Below are 16,207 nucleotides of genomic sequence, written 5' to 3'. Positions count from 1 at the left end.
CGTAGCAGTCGCGCGGTTCCGAACTGAAGCGCGTAGAAGCGAAGTGAAACACAAATTTAACAAAAATCTATAATCAAATATTGTTCCATAGAAGAGAACGAGTCGTGCAGAATAAATTATTTCAGCCTGGATTTAAAATTTGATTTTCTAAATGTCAGACATTTTGTGTTATAGCGCAAATAATTTGATGACTGCACATTGAATTCCTTTCTGAGCCACTGAAAACTTTAATGATAAGTAAATACGGACATTTTTCTTCTAAAATATTGCTATTCCTCTCAAACTGCGAGGGATTATTTATCAAGAATTTCGTTAGCGAGTATACATAATGTGAAAGTACAGTTACATTGTCTAGCTTCTTTAAGAGATGCCTATAAGGTGACTGGGTGAACATTAAAAGTTATTTTCAGTGCTTGCTTTTATGCAGTCAATATTTTCAACCTAAGTGGTGAGCTACTGTCCTGCTGTAATTGTCCAAGTCCGTCAGAATGCACAATGCACATGAATGGATGCAGGCTATCGGGCAGGATGGTTACGTATGTGCCATCTGCCGGAGTCGTATCTAGGCGTGTCAGGTTACCATCTATATTCTAAAACATACGCAATAGTGAACTAACGAAAATGAAGTAACTGGAAGACTAATTAAATTAATGCTGAGATAAATGTCAGCAAGTAAGTTAGCAGTGCGTCCAGTAAACTTTAGATAAATACAAATAGAATTTTTGCTGTTTTTTACAGCAAAATATTAGTTCAGATTACAGTAATGTTCCATTGTCGTGATTCTGGGAAATTAATACGACCTTCCGACCGTTTGTTTTTAAATAATTATGTGTAAAAAGAGTGACAGGGAAATGGGATACTGTTTATGATTTTAGGATAATGAATTTAAGAAAGAACTTTAAATAACGTACTTTATCCCATAATGGCGTCTGAAGTTTGGACTGTAATACTCAATACATTTTTACTCACTTAGATCTAATAAAAGTTTTTGCCTATTTTCGTAGCTGTTGTGGTTCTGTAGTTGAAGACAGCATAATGATAATTGGCTAGGCTCTTCACGCCTCCTTTGAGATGACATTTGTTTATTACTACCACGTTGCTTGCCGTAGCCATTTTTCTTGATGTAGCGTAGCCTCCAAATTCCATCACAGATCAGTATTGAACAATCTTGCTTTCCAAAACCTGCAATTTCGAGCCACGACTTCGTAATATGGATGCCACTGCCACACCAATTTTCATTCGAACTAGCACAGTTTCAGCGCTCACTAAATTTTAACATCACCAGATATGACAGCTACGTTCGCACAGCAGGCTACCGCCTCTGTGACTGTCATCTTTTCCTTCTTTCCATGCAACTAAGCGCCAAGGTCATCCACACGAGTGGATCTCCGCCTTTCTTATTAGCTTTCTCAAAAGTTTAATACATTTGCAAATATCCTGCGAATCTTACGGTTGTTATAAATGTTATAAACATTCATTATAATGCTCTTACCTTCTTTAACAAATACTTCTTACTTCACTAGCGACCCAGCTCGGCTTCGTTTGGTAGCAGTATGTATCTACTGCCAGATGACGTAAGTGGTCTAGCGTGTTTTTTTTTTTTTTTCTTTTATATACAGGGTGTTACAAAAAGGTACGGCCAAACTTTCAGGAAACATTCCTCACACACAAATAAAGAAAAGATGTTATGTGGACATGTGTCCGGAAACGCTAAATTTCCATGTTAGAGCTCATTTTAGTTTCGTCAGTATGTACTGTACTTCCTCGATTCACCGCCAGTTGGCCCAATTGAAGGAAGGTAATGTTGATTTCGGTGCTTGTGTTGACATGCGACTCATTGCTCTACAGTACTAGCATCAAGCACATCAGTACGTGGCATCAACAGGTTAGTGTTCATCACGAACGTGGTTTTGCAGTCAGTGCAATGTTTACAAATGCGGAGTTGGCAGATTTGATGTATGGATTAGCACGGGGCAATAGCCGTGGCGCGGTACGTTTGTATCGAGACAGATTTCCAGAACGAAGGTGTCCCGACAGGAAGACGTTCGAAGCAATTGATCGGCGTCTTAAGGAGCACGGAACATTCCAGCCTATGACTCGCGACTGGGGAAGACGAGGACACCTGCAATGGACGAGGCAATTCTTCGTGCAGTTGACGATAACCCTAATGTCAGCGTCAGAGAAGTTGCTGCTGTACAAGGTAACGTTGACCACGTCACTGTATGGAGAGTGCTACGGGAGAACCAGTTGTTTCCGTACCATGTACAGCGTGTGCAGGCACTATCAGCAGCTGATTGGCCTCCACGGGTACACTTCTGCGAATGGTTCATCCAACAATGTGTCAATCCTCATTTCAGTGCAAATGTTCACTTTACGGATGAGGCTTCATTCCAACGTGATCAAATTGTAAATTTTCACAATCGACATGTGTGGGCTGACGAGAATCCGCACGCAATTGTGCAATCACGTCATCAACACAGATTTTCTGTGAACGTTTGGGCAGGCATTGTAGGTGATGTCTCGATTGGGCCCCACGTACTTCCACCTACGCTCAATGGAGCACGTTATCATGATTTAGTACGGGATACTCTACCTGTGCTGCTAGAACATGTGCCTTTACAAGCACGACTCAACATGTGGTTCATGCACGATGGAGCTCCTGCACGTTTCCGTCGAAGTGTTCGTACGCTTCTCAACAACAGATTCGGTGACCGATGGATTGGTAGTGGCGGACCAATTCCATGGCCTCCACGCTCTCCTGACCTCAACCCTCTTGACTTTCATTTATGGGGGCATTTGAAAGCTCTTGTCTACGCAACCCCGGTAACAAATGTAGAGACTCTTCGTGCTCGTATTGTGGACGGCTGTGATACAATGCGCCATTCTCTAGGGCTGCATCATCGCTTCAGGGATTCCATGCGACGGAGGGTAGATGCATGTATCCTCGCTAACGGAGGACATTTTGAACATTTCCTGTGACAAAGTGTTTGAAGTCACGCTGGTACGTTCTGTTGCTATGTGTTTCCATTCCATGATTAATGTGATTTGAAGAGAAGTAATAAAATGAGCTCTAACATGGAAAGTAAGCGTTTCCGGACACATGTCCACATAACATCTTTTCTTTATTTGTGTGTAAGGAATGTTTCCTGAAAGTTTGGCGGTACCTTTTTGTAACACCCTGTATACAGAGAACAACACTGAGTAAATGAGTGTCATCGCTTTCATATATACGGTCCAGTCACATTAATGTCACCACTTGCCGAAAGCACGAGTAACCATCTTTTGCAGTGCGGACCGCTGCGAGACGTACAGATAGAGTCAATGAGGTTCTGGAAGGTACCGACAGAGATGTGAAGTCATGCCGACTGCAGAGCCATAGAAATCTGCACTAGGTTTCCCGGCTGAGGATGCATGGCGCGAACTGCTCGATAAAAGTGGTCTCGTAGTAAATAATAATAAATGTCGTGTGACTAGGGCCTCCCGTCGGGTAGACCGTTCGCCGGGTGCAAGTCTTTCGACTTGACGCCACTTCGGCGACTTGCGCGTCCATGGGGATGAAATGATGATGATCAGGACAACACAACACCCAGTCCTTGAGCGGAGAACATCTCAGATCCAGCCGGGAATCGAACCGGGGCCCATAAGATTGACATTCTGTCGCGCAGACCACTCAGCTACCGGGGACAGACGTGTCGTGGTTTGTCGATTGGGTTAAAGTCCGCCGGCCGAAGTGGCCGCGCGGTTCTGGCGCTGCAGTCTGGAACCGCGAGACCGCTACGGTCGCAGGTTCGAATCCTGCCTCGGGCATGGATGTGTGTGATGTCCTTAGGTTAGTTAGGTTTAACTAGTTCTAAGTTCTAGGGGACTAATGACCTCAGCAGTTGAGTCCCATAGTGCTCAGAGCCATTTGGGTTAAAGTCCGTGGGCTTTGGTGGCCAGTGGATTACGGTAAACTCATCCTGAAGATCTTCGAACCACAAACGTACACTACGAACTGTGTGACACGTTGCATTGTCCTACTGGTAGATGCCATCGATCCGAGGGAAAACAAATTCCATTAAGGGGTGGACATGGTCGCCAAGAACAGATGTGCGCCGGCCGGGGTGACCGAGCGGTTCTAGGCGTTACAGTCTGGAACCGCGCGACCGCTACGGTCGCGGGTTCGAATCCTGCCTCGGGCATGGATGTGTGTGATGTCCTTGGTTAGTTAGGTTTAAGTAGTTCTAAGTTCTCGGGAACTGATGACCTCAGAAGTTAAGTCCCATAGTGCTCAGAGCCATTTGATAGATGCGCACTTGTGATTATCCATTGTGCCTTCCAGAATGACAAGATCATCCAAGCAATGCCACGAAAACATTCCACAGATCAGGGGTTGTTGCAAGGCCTCACACGCCAAAGGCTATTTTTCCGATGGAGCTCAAAGCTTGATTCGTCTGAAAAGGCCACCTGCCGCCAGTCGGTGGACGTCCAGTTGAGGTGCTATCACGTAAATTCCAGCCTTCGTCGCCGATGAACAGCGAACAGTATGGCTCATACGCAGCAACGTTCGCTGAACGATCGTTGAGGAAACAGTATTGGTAGCCCCTCGGTTCTTCTGGGCAGACAGTTGTTCAACAGTTGTACATCTGTTCTCTTGTACTCATCTCCGCAGCTGTCGTTCACACCTGTTATGGCCTGTGGTGTACTACAGTCGCTTCGGTACCGATTTTGGATAGCAGCATTTTGCCATGCACAGTATTCTTTAATCACAGCGGCACGCGTTTCAGAGACGCTTCCACCTTTGGCCCGAAAGCCAATGATGATGCCCTTTTGGGCGTCAGATAAATCGCTCCGTTTCCGCATTACGACGACGGCTGCACTGTTTACCGCGTCCTCCCAACACACTTTATACAGGGTGATATATTAATAAAACTGACAAACTGCAGGGACGGATTCCTGCCGCGCGGGATTAGCCGAGCGCTCTGGGGCGCTGCAGTCATGGACTGGTCCCGGCGAAGGTTCGAGTCCTCAATCGGGCATGGGTGTGTGTGTTTGCACTTAGGATAATTTAGGTTAAGTAGTGTGTAAGCATAGGGACTGATGATCTTAGCAGTTAAGTCCCATAAGATTTCTCGCACATAAGATTTCACACACACGACGGATTCCTAACTGGTTCAAATGGTTCAGATGGCTCTATGCACTATATGACCTAACATCTGAGGACATCACATACATCCATACCAGAGGCAGGATTCGAACCTACGACCGTAGCAGCAGCGCGGTTCCAGACTGAAGCGCCTAGAGCCGCTCGGCCACAGCGGCCGTCTTCCTAACTCGAAAAGGAGGAAAAATGGCCTATGAACATGCGTCCAGAAATGCATCGTTGCCACGGTAGATGGCTCTGACGAATTAAAGTCTCTTTGAACAGGTGCCGTGTGTTCCTTGTCTGTTGAAGATTGTGTGATTGACGCACCGTACTGCAAGCATCAGAATGGTTCTGTACTCCAGTAGGGGAAAAGCCGAGATGGTGCTTGTGTACGGCCAGGCAGATGGAAACGGTCAAGAGTTAGCGCGGCTACACCAAAACGTAGACACCGACCACATCACATAACATTTCAAACCTTTTTTAGGCGTTTGTGTGATCATGGGTCTATTTAGACAGACAAACGTGCAGGGAGGTGGCGGACTGTGCGTACACCAGATTTGGAGGACCATGTTGCCTCACGACTGTTTCCATCTTCTTGGCCGGACACGTAGAGCATCTCAGCTTGTTCCCAACATCAATATCGGACCATTCTGCTGAGTCAGCCACACAACCGTACAAGGAACACACAGCACGTGGACAGAGCTGTCATTCGTCAGCACCATCTACCGTGGCAATGATGCATTTCCAGACACGTCTTCGTAGGAGCTTTTCCTTCATTTCCAGCTAGGAATCCGTCCCTGTAGTTTGTCGGTTTTATTAACGTTCACCTTGTATACCCTCCGATGCTAGTCCTGCCACCTAACGTCTGTGAGTGGTTATTGCAGGTTGATGTCGTTCATATGCGGTGATTACATTAATGTGAATAGACTGTGTAACTGATGCGATGTAAGCAGCGCACGTCAGAACACTTTTCTGGAGGCATGGATGTTGTATGTTCCTTACTGAACTATCGTTTGGAGTGATATCTCATGACAATGATGGGAAAACATCGTGGTGTAACTAACATGCTTACAACCAATGTAAATATTGTATGAGAATCATGGGTGTACATGCGTGTGTGTGTGTGTGTGTGTGTGTGTGTGTGTGTGTGTGTTTGTTTGTGTGTTGTGTGTGTGTGTGTGTGTGTGTGTGTGTGTGTGTGTGTGTTTGTGTGATTCAGTATGTATGGAGGCTGGATGAGGTGGTACAAATAGAAAAAAAAAATTTAAAAAAACACGCATGACCCACATTATGAGCTCATGTTAAGCACTCCTCTTGTGAAGCTCAGTGCGCACTGTGATGCATTGTTGAGACTCTTTCGCGTGTTTCTTTGTCGTGGACTCTTCGCTGTGCCACGAAAAGAATAGTTTCCACATCTAGGTTTGATTCAAGGAAAGCAGAAAGCTGAAATTTTACTCGTGTGCTATGCTACTGAAAGAACATACTGTATATAAAGGAAACAAAATTGCTGAAGTGGTTTTCGGAAAACGGTTTTTCTTGAAAGATTAAAAAAAACACATATTCTGCATTCGTATGATTTTTGCCATGCAGTTCTTCTAATTGGGCTAAAAATATCTGATTATTTCATATTGTAAGTCTCACATCGTAGCCTCATGATGAGGTGGTTATCTGTTCGTTATTGGTCATATTTATTACTATACGTCAAAGTTTAGTAACTCACTACCCGTTGTTCGAAGAATTTGCAGCGAATTAAGAGTGTGAATTGCGACTGGTAATCTTAGGGAAGCAGAAACTGGCAACCTGAAATTATGGTCATTTTTCAAAATGCATTCCTCAACCATCTGTATGAATATCTCGAAATCTTGTGTATTCATCCGCATGGAATTTCTGAATTGCAGTAAAGAATATCGTGCCCATGTCTTTGCGATCTTCAAAAGGCGTAAATCTCTTTATCGCCTGGCGAGATAGTTTGAAAGTGTCCAAACTAGTAATATATTTCGCTCCACCACGCAGGGAATAGTGTTCGCATGTGTGATTTACTCAAGGGAAGCAGGGAGACTAAAGTTGAGTCATTTACTGCGCCGCTGCAAAACGTTCTATGCAGGGTGTCCCAAAGAACACCGACAAACTTTAGGGACAGGTTCCTTCCTCCAGAACAAGAAAGAAATGTCTATCTAGTAAACATGGGCTCTAAAATGCATACCTTAAGAGTTATGATCATTTCTACAGTAGAAGAGATCTTTCACACTACCGAAGATGATAAGCGCTCATAGCTCTTAAAATATGTAGTTTAGACCCTATATTTCCTAGACTTTTTTCCTTGGTTTGGTCCACACAGCCTTTTACCAAAATATGGGAAGCAAATTCCTTACAGTAGAAGAGACTTGTTTCATGGTATAGAAGATGAGCAAGTTTTCATAGCTCTTTTTCGTGTAAGGAACATGTCCCTAAAGCTTGTCGGTGTTTTTTGGGACACACTGTATATAACGAAGTAAAGTTGAAAGTTGTACCCCATGCTGCGTTTTACTCTGTGCATAAATAATTAAAAAGCGCATGTTGCGGACTTGCATGTTTTTTTGCTAGGTAGTTGTTCCGAAACGATAGCAAACAAATGGATGTCACTTTGGCAACTTGCGTGTCCCTAAAACAGGGAAAAGGGGGTCTGCAGTGTATCGTGGAATACGAGCCACGTTTCGTTTCTGGCTACTTTTCACATCATTGAGAGCTGAATGCTATGTTAAAAGGCAGAATGAAAAAAATTGCAGTGGCAGGCATTAGATCCTGCAAACTTTCTGTTCGTTGCCAAGCATTCTACGATTTTTTTCTTCACTTTGCTCGTCATTGTTCTTATCATTTGGTCTGGGTGGACGTCACGTGACACCCCTTCAAGTTCATCTCTGAATACGCCACGAAGTTTTTTTATTACAAAAGAGGGCAGCCAGTCCTGTGACCGAACACGCTGAGCTAGAGTGCAGGTTTCATAAAAAGGAAGATTAGAATTTAACGTCCCGTCGATAGCGAGGTCGTTAGAGACGGAGCACAAGCTCTAAGAAGGAAAGGATGGGGAAGAAATTCGGTTGTGCCCTTTGAAAGGAACCATCCCGGCATTTGACTTGAGTGATTTAGGGAAATCACGGAAAACATAAATCTGCATGGCGCCATTAGACGTTCAAAGCAGATACGAATCTAGAGACGTTTTCTGCTGACTCAAGGCACTGCTTGACTCTCGAGTTATGGTGGTGTTCGGTAGGAAGCAGTGGTATCATTTTCACAACTCAACTTTAATTCATTGTAGTTCAGACAACTTGTACGAAACGTATGTAAATTATATACGGAAATCTTCCTCTTTGATAATTGTATCTATTACTGAAAAATGGTTCAAATGGCTCTGAGCACTATGGGACTCAACTGCTGTGGTCATCAGTCCCCTAGAACTTAGAACTACTTAAACCTAACTAACCTAAGAACATCACACACAGCCATGCCCGAGGCAGGATTCGAACCTGCGACCGTATCAGTCGCACGTTTCCGGACTGCGCGCCTAGAACCGCGAGACCACCGCGGCCGGCTCTCTATTACTGAAAATCGGATTTAAATGCCTATGGCATTTCCTGAGATTAGACTGCACATACAGACAGACGCTAGAACGCGACTTTAGTTTATACATAAAGAGCAAAGACATTTAACATAGTTCGTAAAGTCGATATCTCATGCAACGAATTTTATGGTTACAGTTTAATCGAAAAATTTTAATATATGTTAGTTACATTTAAGCTGTTACGTTAAAAGCGAGAGGTCGCAGCCATATGCAATTATGAACCAAACGAGAATGTGGTTTGTGAGGCATGAGCCAGCGCTTAATGATATCCCGTAGGGTTGATATTCGGCAAATTTGGGGCCGGAACGTGGACTGGAATCCAACGTGGGCTTTTCCAACCACAGCGCTGTTGCAGGACAGAAGCTGCCCAGACCGCTGCATTACGCGACACGCTGCCCGGGTGCGACCTGATCGATCGTTCATTCATTCATTCCTCGTCTAACACGGGCATTACTCGTCACCGAGGCAGCAGCTCCACTGAGCCATTGTGCAAAGGAATTGCCCGGCGGTATGAATTATGACTACCGTATGTGGTTGCAGTAGTAAAAGAAGAAATTGTGTACTGTAGCTATACCGAGGAAAAAATGTAAAACCTTAAATGAGCTCCGCCTATATCAGCTGGAGTTTCGACTGTGTTGTCATCATAACAAACAAGGATTATACCATTCTTAATCAGTTCTGCTTTTAAAATTCTTAGCTCAAACATCCCTTCCGCGCTCGGTCATCCAATGTCCCTTTTTCCGTGTTCCGGCTTGTGTTTTAACAATACCTATGGAATTCTGAAACCATTCATTCTTGTCACATGTTCTTACCATTTTCTCTGTATTTTGTTATTACTGCATTAAAATCAACTGTCTTTAGTCAAATGGTTCAAATGGCTCTGAGCACTATGGGACTTAACTTCTAAGGTCATCAGTCCCCTAGAACTTAAAACTACTTAAACCTAACTTACCTAAGGACATCACACACATCCATGCCCGAGGCAGGATTCGAACCTGCGACCGTAGCAGTCGCGCGGTTCCAGACTGAGCGCCTAGAACCGCTAGACCACCGCGGCCGGCCTGTCTTTAGTCCCACAGTTATGTATTCTCTTGTATTACTATCCAGTAAAGGACTGCTAACCACGCTTCTAAGAAAGCTCTTTTGTGTACTCCATACTCTTCTGGTCTGTTGATTCGTTAGCGTCGAACAGGGACTTTCATAAAGCAATGTTGGCACCGTGATTCGTTTGTATGACTATAGAAGTGTCTTTTAAGGTGCGCGGATTTGCTTGGTGCTTATGACAGGAATTCTCCTCCAAGTGGGAGCTCCATTTTTATCTTAGCATCTTTATTTCCTCTCCACGTTAACACACAGCTTGTGCATATGAATATTTAACCAGGGCCCTTTTGCAAGGCAACTGTCAACTTTGTAGTATTTTAAGTTAATTATGTATTGATCGCTACCAGCTCGTGGTCTCGTGGTAGCATTCTCGCTTCCAGAGCACGGGATCCGGGGTTCGATTCCCGGCGGGGTCAGGGATTTTTTCACATGACTCGAGATAACGGGGTATTGTTTTGTCGTCTTCATCATCATCATTCATCCCCATTACGGTCGGAGGAAGGCAATGGCAAACCACCTCCACTAGGACCTTGCCTAGTACAGCGGTGTGGGTCTCTCGCATCGTCCCCTACGCTCTGTCGAGGAGTATGGGACTTCATCATCATGTATTGAATAACACAGCTGCCACTAGGTTTAAATAACAAGAAAGAAGTAAGTTCTGCTGCTCTTCATGTCCATGTGAGAGCAGCGAATCAATTTTCCAGATCATATACACTGATGAGCCAGAAAAGTATGACCCCCGACCAACTATCGATATAAACCTGTCCAGGCGATAGCAGCGCCATCTGGCGAGGAATGACTGCAAGTCAGGCACACGCAGCGTGCGTGTTGTATCACTGAGATTGCTGTCCGCGTGTAGAATAGGGAAGGCGTGCGATCTATCTGAGTTTGACCAAAGGCAGATTTTGATGACCCGGAGGCTCGGAACAAGCATTACGGAAACTGCACGACTTGTCGGGTGTTCGAAGAGTGCTGTAGTGAGTGTCTTCAACACGTGGCAAAACCAAGGTGAAACCACGTCCAGCCGGCCGGAGTGGCCGAGCGGTTCTACAGTCTGGAACCGCGCGAGCGCTACGCTCGCAGTTTCGAATCCTGCCTCGGGCATGGATGTGTGTGATGTCCTTAGGTTAGTTAGGTTTAAGTAGTTCTTAGTTCTACGGGACTGATGACCTCAGAAGTTAAGTCCCATAGTGCTCAGAGCCAAACCACGTCCAGGCGTCGTAGGGTTGGGCGGCCTCCCCTCATTACGGATGTAATGAGATCCTAGGCTAGTGGGCCCAAGCTACCAAGTATCTCGGGGTCTGGTTGGATAATAAACTTTTCTTCCACCGCCACGCAAAAATACGTCACCACTAAACGGTTAAAGTTGACAAAGGCGTCGTAACCGCTCTTCTCCAGCCGAGAGCTGAATTTAGATACCAAGCTCCGGCTGTATCACTCCGTTGTCCTACCCTCACTAACGTATGGTTCCTTTGCGTGGGCCACGATTAGTAAGTCCCGGATGCTTACGCTCCAGCGCCTACAGAATAAAGTTCTCAGGTGGAGTCTTCACGCCCCTCCGCTTACTAGGATTGTCACTCTGCATGAGGAGACAAATATGGCCCTTCTCAACACGACCATTCTCCGTAAGGCTCGCCAACTGTACCGAAAAGTGGACGTCCTCCGTGAGACAATCGCTGGACTCCAAATGACCGGCACTACAGTTCCACAACCCGTTCCGCTCACCATCCTCGAGGACTCGGATTCGGGCTAGGACTGACGATAGGCCCAAAACGACGACGTTTTCCTGCCCGTTTCGTACAGTCACTAGCAGTGGCCTGTTCACGTCCACCCACTTTTCTCCTTGACCATAGAGTTGGCGCATTACTGCACCCCTCCTCTGTCATTCCACCGTCGGAGGGTGGCACAGAACTTAAAGTTCCACCGCCACACCTTCAAAGTGCTATGATCGGCTGTTATTCAGCCGTTGCTTTGAGTCTCCTCTTACTTGTCCACCGAGACAGTTGGACCGCATCTGAACCGGAGACAGACTGGTAAAACAGGACAGGCAACAAACTGCAGTGGAACTAACATCAGACTTTAATGCTGGGCAGAGTAGAAGTGTGTCTGAACACACAGTGCACCGAACTCCGCAGCCGACGACCAATGCATGTGCCAATTTTAACATCACGACTAAAATGGGCCCGCGACGTCGGCACTGGACGTTGGTGCAGTGTCTGAGAGTTGCACGGTCTGATGAACACCGATACCTTCTTCATTTTGCCAATGGAAGGGCTCGCATTCGTCGTCTTCTAGCGGAACAGCTCCTTGACACCTGTACTCCGGGACAGAGACGAGCTGGCGGCCCCTCCAGTATGCTCTGGCGAACATTCACATGGGCATCCACAGGTCCAGTGGAGCTCGTAAGCGGCACCATGACGGCCAAGGAGTATCGTACACTGGTTGCACACCACGTACACCCCTTCATCCCTTTATGACGATGATGTTTCCCCACGGTAGTGGCATCTTCTACAACATAATGCGTCATGTCACAAGGCCAGGAGTGTGATACAGTGGTTCGAGGAACATAGTAGCGAGTTCTAATTGATGGTCTGAACCCGATCGAACCGATCTGGGATGCGATTGAACGTGGCTTCAGAACTGATCGCTCCCCTCCCAGAAATTTACGGGAATCAGGTGACTTGTGTGTTTAGATGTGGTGCCAACTCCCTCCAGCCGCTGTTATATGTGCCAAAAGTGGACATATCGGCTGTTAAGTAGGTGGTCATAATATTCTGGCTGATCAGTGTATTATTAACTGTCGGAAGTTACAATTTATGAAGACAAGCGTTTCATGAGACAGAGTAAACATTCATCGATGTATAATTTAAATTCATTTATTACCACCAATTGACACGGAACACATTTCTTAGCAAATTCGACACACAAACACAAAAATAGTAACTTGTATGCGTAGTTACTTCTAGAGAAACATACATGTATGCTACCGCCCTTCCATGGAACTTACACGCGGTCAGTCCCCTGGTGCACCTAGGAGACATCCTTCCTATCTCAGATCGCAATTGTTCCCAGCCGTTTTTTATGGAGCTGGCGATCGCTTGAAACTTAACTGCCCGATTTTGAAATAAGACATATTCCCTTCCATAACTCAGGCCACCTTTCCTTGCTGCAAATACAGACTTATTATTTAATATCTATAAAATACGGGTCTCACTTTTATAGGAGTCATTTTACACTTCACCGAGCGAGGTGGCGTAGTGGTTAGACACTGGACTCGTATTCGGGAGGACGACGGTTCAATCCCGTGTCCGGCCATCCTAATTTAGGTTTTCCGTGAATTCCCTAAATCACTCCAGGCAATTGCCGCGATGGTTCCTTTGAAAGGGCACGGCCGACTTCCTTCCCCGTCCTTTCCTAATCCGATGAGACCGATGACCTCGCTGTCTGGTCTCGCCGGCCTTTGTGGCCGAGCGGTTCTAGGCGCTTCAGTCTGGAACCGCGCGACCGCTACGGTCGCAGGTTCGAATCCTGCCTCGGGCATGGATGTGTGTGATGTCCTTAGGTTAGTTAGGTTTAAGTAGTTCTAAGTTCTAGGGGACTGATGACCTCAGATGTTAAGTCCCATAGTGCTCAGAGCCATTTTTTTTTTGTCTGGTCTCCTTCCCCAAGCAACCCAACCAATCATTTTACACTTCGGAACCGGCAGTTTTCTAAGAAAAGAGTAAATAAAGTAGCTACAGGGTGTCCAGAAAAGGGATCTCGAAAACAAAGATCGATAGAGGAATGCAGTAAACAGTATGTTTATTGTGAAAGCTGTAAGAAGTTTATACATCAGTTTGAAATAATAGTTACAAAAGCTGCTAACAGATGGCGCTGTACGCTGTACAGCTCACATCGGCATACATCTACATCTACATTTATACTCCGCAAGCTACCCAACGGTGTGTGGCGGAGGGCACTTTACGTGCCACTGTCATTACCTCCCTTTCCTGTTCCAGTCGCGTATGGTTCGCGGGAAGAACGACTGTCTGAAAGCCTCCGTGCGCGCTCGAATCTCTCTAATTTTACATTCGTGATCTCCTCGGGAGGTATAAGTAGGGGGAAGCAACATATTCGATACCTCATCCAGAAACGCACCCTCTCGAAACCTGGCGAGCAAGCTACACCGCGATGCAGAGCGCCTCTCTTGCAGAGTCTGCCACTTGAGTTCATTAAACATCTCCGTAACGCTATCACGGTTACCAAATAACCCTGTCACGAAACGCGCCGCTCTTCTTTGGATCTTCTCTATCTCTTCCGTCAACCCGATCTGGTACGGATCCCACACTGATGAGCAATACTCAAGTATAGGTCGAACGAGTGTTTTGTAAGCCACCTCCTTTGTTGATGGACTACATTTTCTAAGCACTTTCCCAATGAATCTCAACCTGGTACCCGCCTTACCAACAATTAATTTTATATGATCATTCCACTTCAAATCGTTCCGCACGCATACTCCCAGATATTTTACAGAAGTAACTGCTACCAGTGTTTGTTCCGCTATCATATAATCATACAATAAAGGATCCTTCTTTCTATGTATTCGCAATACATTACATTTGTCTATGTTAAGGGACAGTTGCCACTCCCTGCACCAAGTGCCTATCCGCTGCAGATCTTCCTGCATTTCGCTACAATTTTCTAATGCTGCAACTTCTCTGTATACTACAGCATCATCCGCGAAAAGCCGCATGGAACTTCCGACACTATCTACGAGGTCATTTATATATATTGTGAAAAGCAATGGTCCCATAACACTCCCCTGTGGCAAGCCAGAGGTTACTTTAACGTCTGTAGACGTCTCTCCATTAATAACAACATGCTGTGTTCTGTTTGCTAAAAACTCTTCAATCCAGCCACACAGCTGGTCTGATATTCCGTAGGCCCTTACTTTGTTTATCAGGCGACAGTGCGGAACTGTATCGAACGCCTTCCGGAAGTCAAGAAAAATAGCATCTACCTGGGAGCCTGTATCTAATATTTTCTGGGTCTCATGAACAAATAAAGCGAGTTGGGTCTCACACGATCGCTGTTTCCGGAATCCGATTCCTACAGAGTAGATTCTGGGTTTCCAAAAACGACATGATACTCGAGCAAAAAACATTTTATAAAATTCTACAACAGATCGACGTGAGAGATATAGGTCTATAGTTTTGCGCATCTGCTCGACGACCCTTCTTGAAGACTGGGACTACCTGTGCTCTTTTCCAATCATTTGGAACCCTCCGTTCCTCTAGAGACTTGCGGTACACGGCTGTTAGAAGGGGGGCAAGTTCTTTCGCGTACTCTGTGTAGAATCGAATTGGTATCCCGTCAGGTCCAGTGGACTTTCCTCTGTTGAGTGATTCCAGTTGCTTTTCTATTCCTTGGACACTTATTTCGATGTCAGCCATTTTTTCGTTTGTGCGAGGATTTAGAGACGGAACTGCAGTGCGGTCTTCCTCTGTGAAACAGCTTTGGAAAAAGGTGTTTAGTATTTCAGCTTTACGCGTGTCATCCTCTGTTTCAATGCCATCATCATCCCGGAGTGTCTGGATATGCTGTTTCGAGCCACTTACTGATTTAACGTAAGACCAGAACTTCCTAGGATTTTCTGTCAAGTCGGTACATAGAATTTTACTTTCGAATTCACTGAACGCTTCACGCATAGCCCTCCTTACGCTAACTTTGACATCGTTTAGCTTCTGTTTGAGAGGTTTTGGCTGCGTTTACACTTGGAGTGAAGCTCTCTTTGCTTTCGCAGTAGTTTCCTAACTTTGTTCTTGTACCACGGTGGGTTTTTCCCGTCCCTCACAGTTTTACTCGGCACGTACCTGTCTAAAACGCATTTTACGATTGCCTTGAACTTTTTCCATAAACACTCAACATTGTCAGTGTCGGAACAGAAATTTTCGTTTTGATCTGTTAGGTAGTCTGAAATCTGCCTTCTATTACTCTTGCTAAACAGATAAACCTTCCTCCCTTTTTTTATATTCCTATTAACTTCCATATTCAGGGATGCTGCAACGGCCTTATGATCACTGATTCCCTGTTCTGCACATACAGAGTCGAAAAGTTCGGGTCTGTTTGTTATCAGTAGGTCCAAGATGTTATCTCGACGAGTCGATTCTCTGTTTAATTGCTCGAGGTAATTTTCGGATAGTGCACTCAGTATAATGTCACTCGATGCTCTGTCCCTACCACCCGTCCTAAACATCTGAGTGTCCCAGTCTATATCTGGTAAATTGAAATCTCCACCTAAGACTATAACATGCTGAGAAAATTTATGTGAAATGTATTCCAAATTTTTTTCTCAGTTGTTCTGCCACTAATGCTGCTGAGTCGGAAGGTCGGTAAAAGGAGCC

This window comes from Schistocerca nitens, chromosome 3 (assembly GCF_023898315.1).
Source record: "Schistocerca nitens isolate TAMUIC-IGC-003100 chromosome 3, iqSchNite1.1, whole genome shotgun sequence".
Classification (NCBI taxonomy): domain Eukaryota; kingdom Metazoa; phylum Arthropoda; class Insecta; order Orthoptera; family Acrididae; genus Schistocerca; species Schistocerca nitens.
Note: the sequence above shows the minus strand (reverse complement) of the source record.